Genomic DNA, 18,762 nt, shown 5'->3' with positions numbered 1-18,762 from the left:
TTGATAAAAACTGATAAGGATTTCCTGCTAACTTTGATTAACAATGTAAAAACAGTAAGATTGGTGCAGCAATTAAACTGCTAGCACATTTGCAAAGCTAAGTATGGTTTCAAATTGGATGGACCGCATGCTGAGATATCGGCATTGCAGGGGGTTGGACTAGATGACCCTTGGTGTCCCTTCAAACTCTACCTTTCTATAATTCTATGTATCTATGATAATGGGAACTGGAGATGCAGCGGGTCTTTAGTAGATAGAACTGCAGATATATAATCTGCAGGACTGAGATATGCTTAGAAGAGAGAGGCTGTTGGAATAACCAAGGTTAGGATGTGAGAAGAGAAGAAGCATTATTCTTTATTAAAAAGAAATATTACAGCTCAGGTCTATACTTGGAAAAGCAGAATCTCTAACAAGGTGTTGCAGGGCATCTTAATCTCCCAGCAGGAGTGCTCCTGTTTAGAGTGCCAGCAGGCGTTTCCATTTCCTGTCCATTTTTCTTTCTTTACTGTCAGTATTTCCTGACTAAGCATGCTCAGTGTTTACTGGACTAGCTGGGCTAAGAGCCAGTTAGAGTGCCAGACTAGGAACTGGGAAATCAGGGTTCTAATCCCCAGTAGACCATGAAACTCATGTGATCTTGGGCCAGTCAGAGTCCCTCAGCCTAATCTACCTCAGAGGGTTATTGTGAGGATAAAATGGAGTGAGGGGCTTCCCTGGATTAGTTGTAAAGGCATTTTGTGACCTTCAATCTGATGGGGAGGTGGAAGCCTGGGCAAAAAGATATGTCTTCAGGAAACATCCGAGGCAATGTAATATGGGCAGGCAATTCATAGAATCATAGAGTTGGAAGAGACCACAAGGGCCATCGAGTCCAACCCCCTGCCAAGCAGGAAACTGGAACTGATGCAATAAACTCCTTGCCCCATTGCCTTGTGGAGAGCAAATTTCTGATGCTGGGAGCCTTCTATACTCACAAATTCTCCCTACATGGTTTAAGGTTCCTTCAGGTGCTATGGCCTGAAGAGAATACAGGTAGAACAGGCCCGTATGGTTTAGCTCTATCACCCAGATCCAGGTGACTCCTCCGACTCCTCTGTTACCTTCAGGAATTTTCAGCTTGTGTATCTGTGGAGGCATCCTGTATAAGAGGGATCAGGGTTCAGAGAGCTTCAGAACCCTGAATAAATGGGGGTCTTGAATCATGGGGGAAACCTTCATGAGTACAGGATGCTCCCCTGTTCAAGACCTTCATGATTTGGGGCTGGGGACAAATAATTTAGCTCTCCCTTTTGATTTCACACATGAGCTTCTGCATAGGGGTTGACTAGTTTATCTCAGTTAGTTGATCATGGGTTTCCATGATAACACTTTGTGTCATCAAGCTATGCTTCATAGATTAAAAATGCAGACAGCCATGTTGGTCTGTGAGGAAAGTAATGGAAACAGGAGAAAGTATAGTGATGCCTTAATGAGGAGGGCCAAGTGAATGTCACAAAACAACAGTGTAACTTTCATGTTTCACAGAACTTTCTCAGGCTGGGTGCTAAAGAAAAAGATGGTGTGGGTCAGTGGAGCGGCAACTGGGAAAGAGAATATTAAAGGTGCTGTTTGTAAAGGGAATGGTAGAGACATGTCTGTAATGTGCCCAGGCTTAAGATGGTGAATCAGGAAGCTCTTTACAGAGCAATTATGTTCCTTTGTGCCAAGTGTAGAAGATCTCAGGTGGCATCAAAGTGTACAGGAACAGCAAAGCAGTGATTGTTTTCCTTTTGAAAATAAAGAAGCACCCAGTTTCTCAGATCTACAGCTTTGCTAGTACAAGTGGCATTGATAGAGAGCACTCCATCTTTCAAGCAATTTCCTAAAATGTACTAGCCCTCTTACTGTCTTGCACACCTATCTGTGTAAATTGTTTGTGGTCCAGATCCAACCAGTGTCATTCTCCAATGATAATCTCCCATGTTCTCGGAAACAAAAAGTTTGCATAGTGTATATTTCCAACTGTTTCTTAACTAATGAATGAGAAATAGTAGTTGCTGAGGTCTTCCACTAGGGAGTACCATTGCACTTCTGAATGAGAAAGGCAAGTTGGCAAATGCTTCCAAGGAATGTATGTACCAGAGTGCTTTTGGATTTTTCTGTTCTGTAAAATATCACCATCACCAACATCTTTGATAGCTAGAAATAAATTTGTTCTTTACTTTGTTTACTCTTCCTGCCAGTGCCTAGTGGTTCATCTTAAAGTAAAAATAAACCACTGAAATGCCAAATTTCAGAGGGCTTGTTTGTTTTAAAGCAACTAGCATAATCATAACTGTCCATAACAATGAGTTAATCTGAAAATTATTGTAATCACTGCAAAAAAAGCAATGTAGAGTCATCACTCATCACTTTACCACAGTATCAAATTACTGCTGGTATTTTTGTTTTAGGGTTGTTGTAAGGAAGAAAAGGGCAGCAGGAGAACCGTGTATCTCATCCACCATAGGCTCCTTGGAAGAAAAAAGTAGCATATAAATATATATATAAAATAAAATAATTATCTGGACTTAGGTTGTAGGGTATTTCCAGCCAAACCAGAGTCATGGAGCAAAAAGGAAGGTTGGGGTTAAGATAATTGGTTCTGTAAGAATTCTGAGGATGCCACCTTTCTTTAAAACAAAGTTTCTAGACCTATTGGTGATGGAAAATGTGCATGTTAAATATGACAGAAAGGGCTGCAACTCAGTTGTAAAGCACAAACTTTACATGTAGAAGGTTTTAAGTTCAGCTTCCAGTGTTCCAGTTCCACATAGGGCAGGAAAGAGTCAGTGTAGACAATATTGTGCTAGATGGACCAATGATCAGATTTGCTGCTATGCAGCTTCCTATGTCTATGACAGTTATGCATACCAGAAATCAAATAAAAACAAAATCCCTATGAAGTTTAATGAATAATTGTTCAGATTTATTGAAATTTCAGATCTCCTAATTTCTTATCCTGACTTCAGCTAGTTTAACAGTACAAAGGGCAGAATCCTACTGCTTTTGCCAGTGAAACAAGAGATTGCTACAGTTCACATGCCTTTGTGTAAAAATCTTGTCCGATCCTCAACATAGCTCAGTTAAGTGCACAAGTCGTCTAAGAATGGAAATATTTCAGCACTTCTATGGCGATCAGTCTCTTCCTGTCCTCTTTTTACTGATATGCACTTCATAAAAGTGACACCCTTTCACAACCAGTCATTCTTTCTTAGGAAGCTATAAAAGTACATTGGAAGCTGCAGATAAAAACTGGCCCCAAGATCCACTCTGTTTAAGTGCTCGGCCTGGGAGCACAACCACCACAAGAATCATGCAATGTTAACATGTCTGCCTACGCTGCATCAGTGTGCAGCCAGTCACACTGGCGGCATAGGGTGGCACAGAGTCACTCTGTTGGAAATAGCCACCAGCAGCAGACATCCTATGAGGGCACTGGGCCAGGTAGGATGCCATTCCAGGTAGCACAATCACAGCACCACACATTTCTTTTTAACGAAGGTACTGGGCTTTTGAAAGAGCTTATTTTGGCTCAGAAAAGGGTGGCTGTTTCCACTTCTGCATACTTATCCAGAGGATCAGGATAACAGCTTGATAAGGTAATTCATTGTATTGACTGGAGGTAGAGTTTTTTATCGTATCATGCCACCCCAATCCCTGAGCAGTATGAGATTTCAGGGGTTCCATGTGCTCACCCGAGGTTCATACTTCTTTTGAACAAGGCAGAGAGGAGAATGTGGTGTCTTCATGATATATGGTTTGTTTACACACACATATAACCTGAGCCTACGATGGATGTGTTCGTAGTATCAACATCCCAAAAAGGTATTGATCTCCCATAGCCACAGCCCTGGATTCAAACAGAAATCAAACTTTGCTCTCAAACATTGCTCTGAGTCTTTCTCTAGCCCATCTTGCCATCTCTCACATAGCCCCTTTGCTTCATTTATCTTAACTGCCCATCACCCAGGCTATCACCTCAACACAAGAAGTAAGCCTGCCTTATATTTTAACACTTGCTGGAAAATAAAAGCAAAATAAAAGAAATTACTAGGATAACATAACACCCCCGCATTAATGCTTTTTTGTTTTAAATGACTCATGTTACCAAGAGCTTAGAGGCAAGCAGTTATGACAGAATGTTTCTTTCAGAAGAAAAACAAGACTGAAATTGTATTTCCTTGTCTTCAATTTAAACTTTAAACTATGAATTAATGCTGCAAAGGTAGATAACATTATTATGTTATCCCTTAGTGGCTAGGGAATTGCCAAGTGCTTTAGTTCTTTGTCTCAGAAGAAATGTTAAATTAATGAGACAATGACTTTCTTTCTGTGAGGTATAAAAATCAAAGTCTATTTTGCTTTACAATGTAAATTAGTTTCACACAGATGTCATACCCCAGAAGAACAGCTTTATCAGAACTGCTTCAATTTGCTTTGCCCTACTCATGTTCTGAATATGTGTTGGGACATGGCCAGAAATGAACACAGACAACCACATCAAGGGGTTAGCTTACTATAAAGTGCTTAAGGGCGCTTGATAAGCTAGTGGTCCAAACTAAAGCACACCAAAAGAAGTCCCATGCGAGTTATCTATTGCAGGACAATAGCATTTAAGTGACTTCAGGGTGCTGGTACTGGTGTTTGGAATGTCACCCTGTTTGGAATGTCACCCTGTTAAAATATTGTCGACACCAGGGGTAGCCAATGTAGTGCCCTTCAGATATTGTTGAACTCCAGCTCCCATCAGCCTTAGTTATTCTGGACAATGATAAGGTACAATGGGAGTTGCAGTCCAATAACATTTGGATAGCAACATAGCTACTTTCAGTCTACATTCTATGCAATTATGGACTATTTGTAAAGAAATGGAGCCATTTTTAAAGTGAACAAGCTATTAAGGTCCAGCAGAACATGTAATATATGGTCAAAATGCACCAGAACAGTGGTTCCCAATTAGCTAATTACTGAGGACTCCCTATTTTTCAAATCCAAGCCACAGACCCCCTACTTTGATCTCCATGGTAGTTAAACAATAACTATAGTAAACTACAGTCTTCATAAAAGTTTTCAATGGAGTGCATAGCACTTGCAATAAAAATAAGAAGCTACAGACAACAACTGATTGAACAGAATTTGATCTGAAGCACAGCTTCTTTTTAATTATTTCCCCCCCCTCAGTCAGTCACTATCATTCTGCCACTGAGGCTCATGGCTTCATTATAAATATTTTGAAGACACTGCTAATATATATATATATATATATATATATATATATATATATATATATATATGCAGGTTTTGGTGTCTTCGGGTGTCTTCCCGTGTAAGAGTTGGGGTGTCTAGGCGACGTTTCGACGAGGTCTCACTCGTCATCTTCAGGCTGGTGCTTTCGGCTTCTTGTTACTGGAACAGAGCAGGATCTCAGTGTTTGAGTTCCTATAAATACTGTTGAGGGGGTGTGGTGTATAGCCTCCAACGTTCTGGGCAGAGAGGAAGTTCCCAGGTTAGTGTGCCTTTTCTTCTTTTGTTCCTTAATTACTTGAGGGATATCTTGAGTGATTTCTTGAGTGATATTCTGAGTACCACTTAGGTGGGTCATTAAGTGTGGATTAGTTGCTAAAGCTTTCGTGTCTTGACCTCTTGAGCTTGTGAAGAGTTTTTCTGAGAAGATGGCTGTACTGCACTTAGTTGTGCTCTGGCTTGGCTTCGTGTATAGGGGCGAGCTGTGGTTTTGTGCCCTGTGCCAGCCAGATCTGTGTAGGGATTGCAGGGGGGTGCAGCATCCGGAGGTGCCACTATGGTTTGGCTACTGGATGGTGTCTGTAATTTATCTGTGGAGAGGGTCTGGGTTTGGGTCTGGTGTGGTTGATTGGTGATGGCGTTCTGTGTGCCTCTGGTTCTGGTGTCGGTTTTTGTGGGGAGGGCTAATTTCCAGATGTCTGGCAGGCGGGATGTGTCGTCACGCTTGTTCATGTTGTGAGGGTGTTTCTCTATCTCGATGGCTTCCATGATTATTCTCTTGTGGTGATGTTCCATGTTAAAGAGCAATTTGGAATCTGCAAAATTAATTTCGTGTCCTGTTTCTTTCATGTGTTGGAAAAGAGAGGAAGTTTTTTCTTCTTTTTTGACGGCATTCTTGTGTTCTGCGATACGTGCATTTATTCGTCTGTTTGTTTGTCCAATGTACGTGGCTGGGCAGACTTTGCAGGGTATTTCATAGACCCCTTGGTTTTCCAACTGGATTTTATCTTTGGGGTTTCTGAGGATATTGGCTATTTTTTGGTTGGTGCAAAAGGCTGTTTTGATATTGTGTTTATGGAGGATTTTGCTAATTTTATCTGTAGTGCCCTTGATATAAGGAAGGAGGGCCATGCCATTGTTTTCTTCTGTGTCTTGGTTTTTGGGGGGTGTTTCTTTTTGGATTAGCTTCGTAACCCTGTTTTGCTGGTATCCATTGGCGATTAACACATTTGAGAGATTCTGTAACTCAGTTGTCAAGTGGTCTTTGTCAGCCAGGCGTTTGGTTCTGGAGATGAGAGTCTTGGCTACGGAGTTTATTTGTGCAGGGTGGTGGTGTGATTGTGCATGTAAGTAGCGGTTGGTGTGTGTTTTTTTCCGGTAGATAGTGTGTCCTAGGGAGCCATCAGGTTTTTTGTAGATTAGGACGTCAAGGAAGGGAAGTTGGTTGTTGGCTTCTATTTCCATAGTGAATTGTATTTTGGGGTGTAGGCTGTTGAGATGTGTGAGGAAGCTATCTAGTTTTTCTTTCCCGTGTGGCCAAATTACAAAGGTGTCGTCAACATATCTGAGCCAAAGTTTGGGTTTGTGTTCTGACTTGTCTAAATAGAAAACTCTTCACAAGCTCAAGAGGTCAAGACACGAAAGCTTTAGCAACTAATCCACACTTAATGACCCACCTAAGTGGTACTCAGAATATCACTCAAGAAATCACTCAAGATATCCCTCAAGTAATTAAGGAACAAAAGAAGAAAAGGCACACTAACCTGGGAACTTCCTCTCTGCCCAGAACGTTGGAGGCTATACACCACACCCCCTCAACAGTATTTATAGGAACTCAAACACTGAGATCCTGCTCTGTTCCAGTAACAAGAAGCCGAAAGCACCAGCCTGAAGATGACGAGTGAGACCTCGTCGAAACGTCGCCTAGACACCCCAACTCTTACACGGGAAGACACCCGAAGACACCAAAACCTGCATTCCTGTACCCGTGAAAATCTACGAAAGCATATATATATATATATATATATATATATATATATATATATATATCCCTGCAAATACCGTGTATAGATGCCTCACCAACATCTTGATCAAAGAAAATGGGGGACTTTAGCCAGGAAAAGCCTAATGTATTGATTTCCGGCAGATTATTAGCCTGCAAGCAAATTGGTCTGTGTTTCTAGAATAGGACTTGCACCAGACTTTCAGCCTAAATGTTGAATCTGAAGAATGATGTTGACGACGATGATGATAATGATTTATTATTTGTGCCCCGCTCGTCTGACTGGGTTGCCCCAGCCACTCTGATCTCCCTGCAGAATTGTAAGCAAACTGACAAACAGCTCTCAGCCAGCAGCTACTTATACTATGCCTGTGAGGGGACTCTATATTTGAGAAGCTTTAATTAAAATGCTGAAGGGGACTCTTGTTCCAACAAATTTCTATCTTCTTGGCTAAATATGAAACAAATATTTAGAATAGGAAGCATATACACAGGGGTGGGTGGAAGCCAGAAGTAAATTATCTACTTTAAAGAAGTATTTCAGAACAGGTGCTGATGTATTTTGGAGTAGGCATTTGCTCATTTCTACAGCCTTCTACAATGGAAGATCAGATTATATGGAACAGCCAGCATTGGCTTTTGTACTCGGCTCCTGTTGTTCTGTTGCACAATAGCTGCTGGGTTTGTTTTCTTGTTCTATGCATGTCTCTAATCCTTTGAGTTATGCTAGCAGCTGGGCAAGTTCAGAGAACAGCGAACAGGCACACACATGGCTTGGATGCCAGGACTCGCCAACTCATCCTTCATGTCTCTCTTCTCCTCCACCCCCATCCTTTCTCCAGGTTCTCCAGCCAAAGATTAGTGTAGAGAGTTAGAAGCAATGTGAGCTAGAAGCTTAGAGCAGAGTTAGGAGTGATGCCATGGAGAAGGCAGGCAGCAAGCTGCAAAGCCAGACAAGCAGAGCACAATGTTTGATGTCTGTTTGAATCCAAGGCTGCAGATATGGGAGAAACCTTTTGGGTTGTTAATGCTGTGAGCCCCTCCATTGTAGGCTTCAGGTTGTGTATATATGTATGTATAAATAAACCATATATCATAAAGACTCCACAGTCTCCACTGTGCTTCATTTCCAAAATAAAACACACACCCTGGGTGAGTGCCTGGAATCCCTGGAATCTTGTACCGCTCTGAGATTAGGGTGGCATGCAATAGCTTTTTAGACCATTGCTAGGAATGTTTATGTTTAATTTATGCCTGTAGAATTAAGATTCTCCACATTGAGTGTGTATTACATGGCCTAAATATTTTAAAATTCACTAAGCAAGTACTTAAATTCTGTCCTCCTCTGAGGTTCTATCCTGATATGAAAACAAAACAAAGCTGTTTGACATGCTCCCTATGTTTTCCTGTGAACAATTAACTGTATTTAAGGATTTAAAAGCTTTGTGCCAGTTTTGTTTGGCAGTCATGACAAATGTCTTTTGCATTTTTAGCACTTATCTAAAAGCAGGAACACATCCTGCCTTGAAGCTTTTATTCATGACTCCAAAGTCATTTGGAGCCTGTAGATATTTTTCCTAACACATTTTCCTAATATGGTTGGCACTATGTGGGTGCTAATCTGGAGTAGTTAAGAGGCTCAGTTTCATCTCCCATACAATGCACCAGAGGTATACTTAAAGATGATAATGTCGTTTGGCTAAAGCATCCTGTTTAAACTACATTCAGGGTATGGTTTGGATTACTCAGGGGCAACTATTCCAAATAATGCATGGTGATGATTTGCAGTTGATCCGGCTGCTAACATAAAGGCATAGTTAATTAATGAAACTACACAGCCTTTGTAGGCAGATGGGGAAAAACATAAGCAGTAAACTATCTCTCTTTTAGTCTGCTCATTAGATATTAAGAGTCCATTAACCATGTAATGCACTCATTTAAATTTTGGTTAAGGCCTTCAAGAGATTTGAATTACTCTGTTTAAAAGCCACAGAAACTAAAACCAACATATACAGAGAGAGTGATGTGCCTAGAGAAGAATAAAAACTCTTAGCTTGCCAGTTCCTCACCTGTCCCCCAATTACAGAGTAGGACAGTGTACACACCATACACTACCTGAAGTCACTACCTGAAGAATTCTTGGAAGCAGAGTTTGCTCAGGGGGCTGGGAGTTGTAGCTCTGTGCAAAGCAAACTAGAGTACTCTCCCCCTTTGTGGGGGAGGGAAGAAGAGATGCCCTTTAAATGTATGGTGTGTATGCAGAATATAGACACCTGGCCAATATGTGACTGTCAGCCTATGTCTTTGAGGACCAAGTCTACTTCTATGTCCACTAAATCCACTAGCTCACACTAACTCATGTTAGGTCAAAGTCACCTTTAAATACACAAATAACTTTGCTCACCTTGACAGGATCAAGAGACACACAAATGCTTGGCCTCTCAGACATTTCCCCGTGTTATCTTAGCATTAAAACAGAAAATAAGGCTAGCTGCAGTGAGGGAAATGTACTTAGCATCTAGGATCCTCTGTGTAAATGCTTCAAGTATTTCTCATTTCAACATAGTATTTTATTTTACTGTAAAAATCGTTGTAAAATCAATCCAGAGGGAGTGTTTTCTGATGATACATATCATATGAAATGTTGGAAATACGTATTACCAAGTGCATGGTCGATTTCAGTCATCAGACATATCAGTCCTGCGGCCTATAAAAAGCCATGGCAGTATATGCCACGTTTAGCTGAGAGAAACACATGTTTTCTGCAATGAACTAAATGGAATGTAAAGGCTGTTTTTGATTGTGTTTACTTAATTAAGATTAAAAAGACGCACTGCTGTATGTTCAAGCTGAGCCTTAGTCTGTGGGAAATGTCAGGCAGCATTAGGCTCATTGTTGACACTGGCCTAATTTCTGTTGATGTTAATTAAAAAGTTTTAGTTCGCCAAGTCAAGGAGAAATAGTGGTTGATGGCCCTGAAATTAATTTAGAAAGTGGCAACTTGCTTTGTCAATCCGCCTCATGTACTTGAAAATAACTCAGCAGGTTGGAGGAAATAATCCTTCAGTTCAGATGCTTCCAAACTTCATTTAACACAACACCATGCCTGGCCTTCTTCAAAACCCTGCCAGTGCAATTCTATACATGTCTGCTCAGAGGTAATCCCCACTGTGTTCAATGGACTTACTTCCAGACTAGGATGTAGATTTGTAGCCTGGCAGCATAATCCTCTGCATATTTTACCCAGAGGTAAGTGGTACTGTGGGCAAACAAAACAGGATGAATTTTCACTAAAGTCCTCTGGAAGCAACACGAAACTATGAAACCAGGGAAATCCTGGCTGTGAGTCCTGGAGGACCTGCTTCTTGCCTGGCAGACCTTTCCCCCCTGGTCTCTCCCCCCCCCCCGACTGACTCCAGCTACAAAAGCTGAAGCTGCTGAACAGAATCTTGGACTGTGGGGTTAACTTGTGTGGATTATTTTTCTGAAGGAGAAGAGATGTGCCTGGGAACAGAGGAGCTAGGGAGAGGAAGGGGACAGTTGCAGTGGTTCAGGGAAGGAGGAAGTATGGTGTGGAAGGTGAGACAGACCGGGTAAGGGGTACACAGCACTGACAGTGACTCTGCCGTGTGCCCATTCCTCCTCCAGCCTGGGAAATTGTTGTCCTATCAGCCAGCTGTTGGGTCTGCACATGCTGCTGCTGCTGAATGCCAGGTCACCTCTGAACAAGACCTCCCTCATACATGATCAGATTGTGGATGAGGAGGCTGATCTGACCTGCATCACTGAGACCTGGGTGGGTGAGCAAGGTGGAGTTTTTCTCACCCAATGGTGCTCACCTGAGTATTCAGGGCAGAATCAGGGCAGACTTGAGGGTCTGGGAGGGGGAGTTAGGTAAAGGTAAAGGGACCCCTGACCATTAGGTCCAGTCATGACTGACTCGGGTTGTGGTGCTCATCTTGCTTTATTGGCCAAGGGAGCCGGTGTACAGCTTCCGAGTCATGTGGCCAGCTTCTGGCGAACCAGAGCAGTGCACGGAAACGCCGTTTACCCTCCTGCCAGAGCAGTACCTATTTATCTACTTGCACTTTGACGTGCTTTCGAACTGCTAGGTTGGCAGGAGCAGGGACCGAGCAATGGGAACTCACCCCGTCACGGGGAGTTGAACTGCTGACCTTCTGATCGGCCAGTCCTAGGCTCTGTGGTTTAACCCACAGTGCCACCTGCATCCTGGGAGGTGGAGTTACTGTGGTCTATATAAATTCTCTCTCTCTCTCTCTCTCTCTCTCTCTCTCTCTCTCTCTCTCTCCCCAATTGGTGGGGGGGGGGGTCTAGAGTGTGTACTGGTCAATCAGGACAGATTAGGGATTCTGCTGGTTTACCACCCGTCTTGCTGCTTAGCAGTCTCCTTACCTGAGCTGACAGAGCTGGTTTCAGAGGCAGTGTTGAGGACACCCAGCCTGCTTATTTTGGGGAACTGCAACATCTCTGCCAAGGAGACTGGCTGTGGGGTGGCTCAGCACTTTATGGTTGCCATGAACACCCAACATGTCACCATCCCAACACATGCAGCACACCACACTCTGGACCTTGTTTTTTCAACTTGGTAGGAAGAAGGTGATCTGAAAGAGGACTTGCAAACTCCACCCATTTGGATTTCTTTATAGAAAAAAAAAATCACACCATGAAACTTTATGAAAGAGGCATTTCTGTGAGATGCTGACTTTCATCAACGTTTCAGCTCATTTCGCCCTGTAATTCACTTCTGGGATGTGCGAACAAATATTTTTGTACTGAGTCCAGGATTTATTATCTCAGAATAGTTGATTATATAAGCACCCACCCTTCTATTGCCTCACAGCAAGCTCCGAGGCTCATGCCATAAGATGCTTGTTAATCAAACAGAAGTATGTTATATTTCTGTAGCGTTGCAGTTGAGATTGCCAACCCAGCGCCAAGTTCAGCAAGTGCTAAGCCAGTCTCACTGTCACACTGAATGCTAATTAAACCGAGTTGTATCATGCTTTCCTCTTTTGCTTGCCATCTGTTTACTCTGATCATTTTCCCCTCAGAAAAATCAGCTTTCCTTTCCTACTTTCATTTGCATGATCAAAATGCAGCATGCTTAATTATGAATTATAACTCTGCACATTTGAAAACTAAATCAAGGGAAAGTAACTCCAAAAAGTGTTTCCTTTGAGGAGAACTGAAGATTTGGTGTTCATTTCCTTCAGATTTTGATTAGTTTAAGACGTGATGTAATGTGCGTGTTCATCTCACCAAATGATGTTAATTTTTTATTGTCACACAGTAAGCAAAAGGTAGCTGTGCTGACCAGAAACAAAATGGATTAATGAGAAGAAGGCTGACTTGGGGTTAAAGTCACAAGGTCTGCAACTCATGGATTATGCAGTGGTTTTCAACCAGTGTGCCGTGGCACCCTGGGGTGCCTTGAATGATGGTCAGGGATGCCGCGGACAACACTGGTCTCTGTCCCTCTTTCCTTCCCTCCCTTCTCTGATACCCTCTTGCATCTCTGCCTCCCAAAGGCCTGCACAGCTGTTTGTTGCAGCAGCCCTGGCTACAAGCTCCGCAGGTGAATGATGCCTCTGGATCTGGCCAGGGGGTGCTTTCCGGGCCCCTGTGGGGCAGTGTGAGGAGGCACCTCTCTTTGGGGCAGGGGGGCAGCTCAGAGACTAGGGGCAGCAGCTGTGGCTGCCCAGAGGACTCCCAAGGAGAGGGGAGAGGAGATGAGGCTGAGGGAACCCTCCACAAGGGAGGGTGTTTGAAAAATGGTGAGAGGCTGCCAGCTCTGCAGGCAAGGGCTGACCCAACTAGGCTCCTGAGCCCCACTGGGGTGCCACAGAACAAATGTAGTTGGTCAAGGGAGCTGTGGAGTCAAAAAGATTGAAAACCTCTGGATTATGGTACAAGCTAGCCGATTTAATAGGTTAGGCTCTTATAAGTCTCCAAGGCTTCAGCGTTTAGCTGAAATTTTTCTCCACCCCAAACCTGTCTGCCTTCTTTGCTTTACACCCAGCCCAACAAAGAGTTCTGGACAACTCTAAAGTTTGCTCACTATTTTTGTTATTTTTGTGGGCCTAACAGACGTCCTGTCACACTATAGATTATGGATATAGATTATACACATTCTTGTACACATTATTTGGCTGGAGACCTGTATCCCCAAATTAGATGAACTATGCATTTTGAAGGAGCATTGTGTTTCAAGTTTGCATATTGTTTCAATGAGAATTAAGTAGGTTCACATTAAAATGTAGACCAAGCCGAATTCTTCCCCACCCCTACAATGCATGATGCCTGAGAGCAATGCTATTTTTCGAGATAAAGAGCTGCTTGAACTCACCATGAACCCCTCCCTCTTTCTCATAGAATAAAAATGAAACTCTCCATGTGAGGAGATCAAGCTTTTGTAGTCTTTTTCACAGCCAGTAGTTTCTCTGTTTCATCAGTTGTTTGGTTGTTGAGAGGTTATATTTTTTAAAAAATATTTTTTTAAAAAAACGTGGGTGTTATTTAGAACTACTGCCCAACCTTTGAAATCTAAGTACCATTTTCCTTGTTGCTTTTGAAATTCAGGTAACCAAGGGTTGCCTCACAGCCAGCAGTGTAGCCTATGCTGCATTTAGAAACGGGCAGATGCTTAACTTTTAAAAGTCATTATTTTCTAGTAGATTCCTGGAATGTAAATTCTTGGCTTTGCAACTAAAATAACAGAAAACCAGTTGTGGCAATAAGTAAATATATATAAAAAAACCATTATCACCACAGCAGACGGGAAGAACTTGAGGAATGTATGTCCTGTGTTAGGCTGCTTAAAAAAAAAAAAAAGTGAGTGTTTCAGAAATCCCTCTGTCAGGAGGTAATGAAGAGGACCCAGTGTGTTGGCTTTTAAAGAGGATTAGGCAAATTCATGGGATGCAGGTGGCGCTGTGGGTTAAACCACAGAGCCTAGGACTTGCCAGTCAGAAGGTCGGCAGTTTGAATCCCTTCGACAGGGTGAGCTCCCGTTGCTCGGTCCCTGCTCCTGCCAACCTAGCAGTTCGGAAGCACGTCAAAGTGCAAGTAGATAAATAGGCGGGAAGGTAAACGGCATTTCCGTGCACTGCTCTGGTTCGCCAGAAGCGGCTTAGTCATGCTGGCCACATGACCCGGAAGCTGTACGCCGGCTCCCTCAGCCAGTAAAGCGAAATGAGCACCGCAACCCCAGAGTCAGTCACGACTGGACCTAATGGTCAGGGGTCCCTTTACCTTTACCTAGGCAAATTCATGGAATATTAAGCTATCAATGGCTATTAGCCATGATGACTAGGTTGTATCTTCACTGTTAGAGGCAGTATCTCTCTGAACAGCCATTGCTGAGAACTGCAGGTGGCCAAGTGCAGTTGCACATGGTTCCTGCTTCCCACAGGCATTTGGCTGGTAACTTGAGAACCAGATGCTGGACTAAATGGGCCACTGGCTTGATCCCGCAGGCTTTTCTTAGGTTCTTAGTATTTAACAATGACTCATGTATGTATTTGTACAGTACACATACAAAACTGAAGGATGTATATAGCAATGAAAACTAGTCAATGTGTTCATGAAAGGCACCCCTTCCTCCAGTTTGGCATGGCTCTAGATACGTTACAAAATACTTAAACATGCACTTTACAATATTTCAATAAATAGCTAGCATTGAAATCCTCTTCAACTGTTGCTTTTTATGCTGACCTCTAGCGGACAAAATGAGTAATAAATGGAATAGAAACAAAACCAGAAGATTACAGATTAGCTGTGTTCATATATGAATCGATACATAGCACCATTTTTTAAGCAGAAGACTGCAAGTCCTTGCAGGGGACCTAGTCCATTTTGAAATATGGCCATTTGTTATCTTATGAGAGAGGGCTACTTTTTAATCACACTGAACCTGTTTATAGTGAAGTGTATATAACTGATCTACACCAGCAGGTATTTAAAAAAGCTATGAAACATTTGCTGCCAGCTGGTTTATTGTGGCATAACTGAGATGAATTACTGTCCCTTATGGAGGATAAACAGAGCTGACAACCTAACTAAATATAATGGGTATGCAAAACACACCCTCATTTTTTTGGAGCATTAAAAATATAGGATCATTCAAATGTAATGCCAAACCATGGGTTGTTGGTATGAAAATGAATCCTAAGAAGCCTTAGTGCTTTGTGTTCATGTCACAAATGATAGTCTGCCCTTTTTTTGGTAATTCAGTATACTATGGTTTGCTATAAACGGTGTTTGAAAGTTTCCAACTACCATAAAGTTTCTAATTACTATACATGATGGCAGAATGAAGGTGGAAGAAAACAGTACATTCATAAAACAAACAAACAAACAAAAATCCTTCCAGTAGCACCTTATAGACCAACCAAGTTTGTTACTGGTATGAACTTTCATGTGCATGCACACTTCTTCTTAAAACTAGACTGTGTGTGGTATCCAAAAAAGGAGTTCGTTTATCACAAGGACTTCTGGCTGCACAACAGAACTCCTCCCTCTCTTCTTCTTCTTCTTCCACACCCCCTAACACTATGTCTTTCCCCAGCCTTCTATAGCAGATTTGGAGACGGCAAGGGGGCAGGTGGGGAGATGAGAGGAAGGGTAAGTTCAGTTGCAAAACAAAAATCCTTGCACTAGCAGAACTACTTTGTTAGATACCACCCTAGGGTTTACAGTCTTATAATAGCGAATGCAAGGAACAACCAAATGAGAAATGGCATGCATATATATATATATATATATATATATATATATATATATATATTTGCTTTCGTAGATTTTCACGGGTACAGGAATGCAGGTTTTGGTGTCTTCGGGTGTCTTCCCGTGTAAGAGTTGAGTGTGTATATATATAATATGTAAGAGTGTGTATATATATATATATATATATACACACTCTTATATGTAAGAGTGTGTATATACACACACACACACACACACACACACACACACACAGTGGTGCCCCACAAGACAAATGCCTCGCAAGACAGAAAACCCGCTAGACGAAAGGGTTTTCCGTTTTGGAGGTGCTTCGCAAAACGAATCTCCTATGGGATTGCTTCGCAAGATGAAAAAACCGCTAGACGAAGAGAATCACAGAACGGATTCTTTTCGTCTTGCGAGGCACCACTGTATGAGGGAAACACTCTCAATTCTTTCTAAAAGCCCAAGAAACATAATCAATGTATAACATTTATGTCACTGGGCTTTGCATACACCCAAAAATCCTTAAAGAATTAAAATGTTTGGATGACGATGACAACAACTCCTCACTTAAATCAAGCTCTTTTTTTGGACGATTAGAAGGCAGTTAACAAGCAATCATTTTTTGAAAAGGTATCCAGGATGGAGGCAAATATTACAGGCCAGCTAGCCTAACACCTCTTCTGTCTAAACTGATAGGCAGCATTGTTAAAGTACAATGATTAGAAGGAAGAGCAAGCTTTGCTAAGGAAGACACCACACAAATCATTTATACCCCACCTCTTAGCCATGGGCCAAAGGTTCCCCACACTGGCATAGTGGGTGAGGTTCCCATGTTTCCTACTTTGCATGTCATCTTGTTTTAAAGACATGCAGACATAAAAGTGGTGCTAGCAGTTTGTATACTTGAAAAAAGTATCTGAATTGACCCCAGAAGGCCCAACTAACAAGGTCAACCCGACTACCAAATGTGGTAGCGACTTTAATATCTGTATATGTAATGTGCTCTGAAACAAGTACAGTGGTACCTCAGGTTAAGTACTTAATTCGTTCCGGAGGTCCGTTCTTAACCTGAAACTGTTCCTTACCTGAAGCACCACTTTAGCTAATGGGGCCTCCTCCTGCTGCTGCGCCACTGCTGAATGATTTCTGTTCTTATCCTGAAGCAAAGTTCTTAACCTGAGGTACTATTTCTGGGTTAGCAGAGTCTGTAACCTGAAGCGTATGTAACCCGAAGTACCACTGTATTAAATAGCTTTTATGCTCAATGGATAATTAAGTACTGTATTTTCTCAGTGGGATAGCAATCTGTACCTCAGAGCCACCCTGTGCACAAATCCTGAACTTGTGGATTAGCTGTCTTGAACCTGGCTTTAATTTCAAATCTTTTTTTTTTTAAGGGATAGTCTACATGCAAGTGCATGAGACTCTTGCTTTTTTGCATTTCAAATTGAAATGGTGCAACAATTTGTGCTTGTCCACAAGAGGGTAGCAAGATTACATAGCTGCTAATTCATGAAGATTTCAAGAATATGCTTGTTATTAGTGGTGCTTTTTTAGGGCCTGTTGTTTTTTAAACAGGAACTCTGATCTAAATATTGGTTTTTATGTGTCATGAATCAGATTCTGTAGTGTAAAAGCCATTTAAAAAGATGTAGGTCACAGATTTAATTGGAGACATCCTATTTTCATTAGAAAAAGATTGTGTTTTTGGCACCATGTGTCTTACAAACTGGGTTTAAATTTATGAAAACTTTTTACATGAGAAAGAGATGTGTGATTTGGGTCTCCACAGAAACATGATGGGAGTGCCAACACCATGTATTACAAATAGAGTGGAGGTGAGGAATCGGGTGAGGTACTTGCCTGCTCCTCCACCATGGCAGATGTTATGTCCAGGTAGAATATATGGCATGCTCTCCAATATTCATAGCCCACTGACCAGCAGAACTAAGAGATGTGATCTGATCCTTGATGATTCCTCTATCCCCCCACAAGTGCCCCATCTACTCCAATCTGCTTGAGGGTTGGAGGATCCTCCGGAGCATATGGGGTACATGTGAGCCATGGGTTAGAAAGAGCACCTAAAACTCCCTCTTTCCCAGGTAAGAGTCGCCACTGGACACCACACATGAACTGGGTCAGAAAACCATAATGCAGTATGAATATATTGGAGTTATGTTATGATAACTTTAAAACAAGATGAAAGTGGAGTAAAAACTAAGCACTTCTATAAACTTGGAGTTAAGAGGATGCTTTTTTTGACAATTAATAATAAATGATTCCCAAATGTCAAGTTACTTAGATGTGACTCAGCAGAAACCGTAGCTATCAGGAACTCAAAAATCTGTGGCATGAAGCCACTGAATGAAGCTGACAGACTTGTGGAAGAGACAAAAACACAATTAGTAGAGAAACATGTTGATTTTTACCCCATCTTAGTAAAGAAAATTACTTTAGATTCATCATATCCCATTTACAACAGTTAGACAAACATCTATTTAAATCCAAGTTTGTGAACTGGGCTGCTTGACTGGAAACCTGATTTCACATGTCAGCTTCTGGTAGAATCAGGACCACATCACCTTCTCAAGGTAGAATGGGAAAAATATCTATGTGAATCAGGTTCTGGTTATTTCCTGAAAATATAGCAGATTGTTCAATGCCAATAACAAACGTTTGAGAACACTGACTCTCCCCGCATTGCCCTCAAATAAGCACATTAAAAGGTACCAGCTGGTTCACAA

The 18,762-nt window shown here is 41.9% G+C and overlaps 1 long non-coding RNA gene across 1 annotated transcript in view; it reads right to left on the bottom strand.

The window, feature by feature from the left end:
• The window catches only part of LOC310705839, a 35,865-nt gene extending 24,084 nt beyond the window's left edge, over positions 1–11,781 (bottom strand). The window contains exon 1 of the long non-coding RNA XR_014525477.1: positions 11,684–11,781. This is a non-coding gene — a long non-coding RNA (uncharacterized lncRNA). The remainder of the gene's footprint in view (positions 1–11,683) is intronic.
• Positions 11,782–18,762: the final 6,981 nt, after the last annotated feature.

The sequence above is a fragment of the Podarcis liolepis genome, assembly GCF_965112155.1.
Source record: "Podarcis liolepis genome assembly, chromosome: 4".
NCBI lineage: Eukaryota > Metazoa > Chordata > Lepidosauria > Squamata > Lacertidae > Podarcis > Podarcis liolepis.
This window is presented reverse-complemented; position numbering and strand designations above follow the sequence as displayed.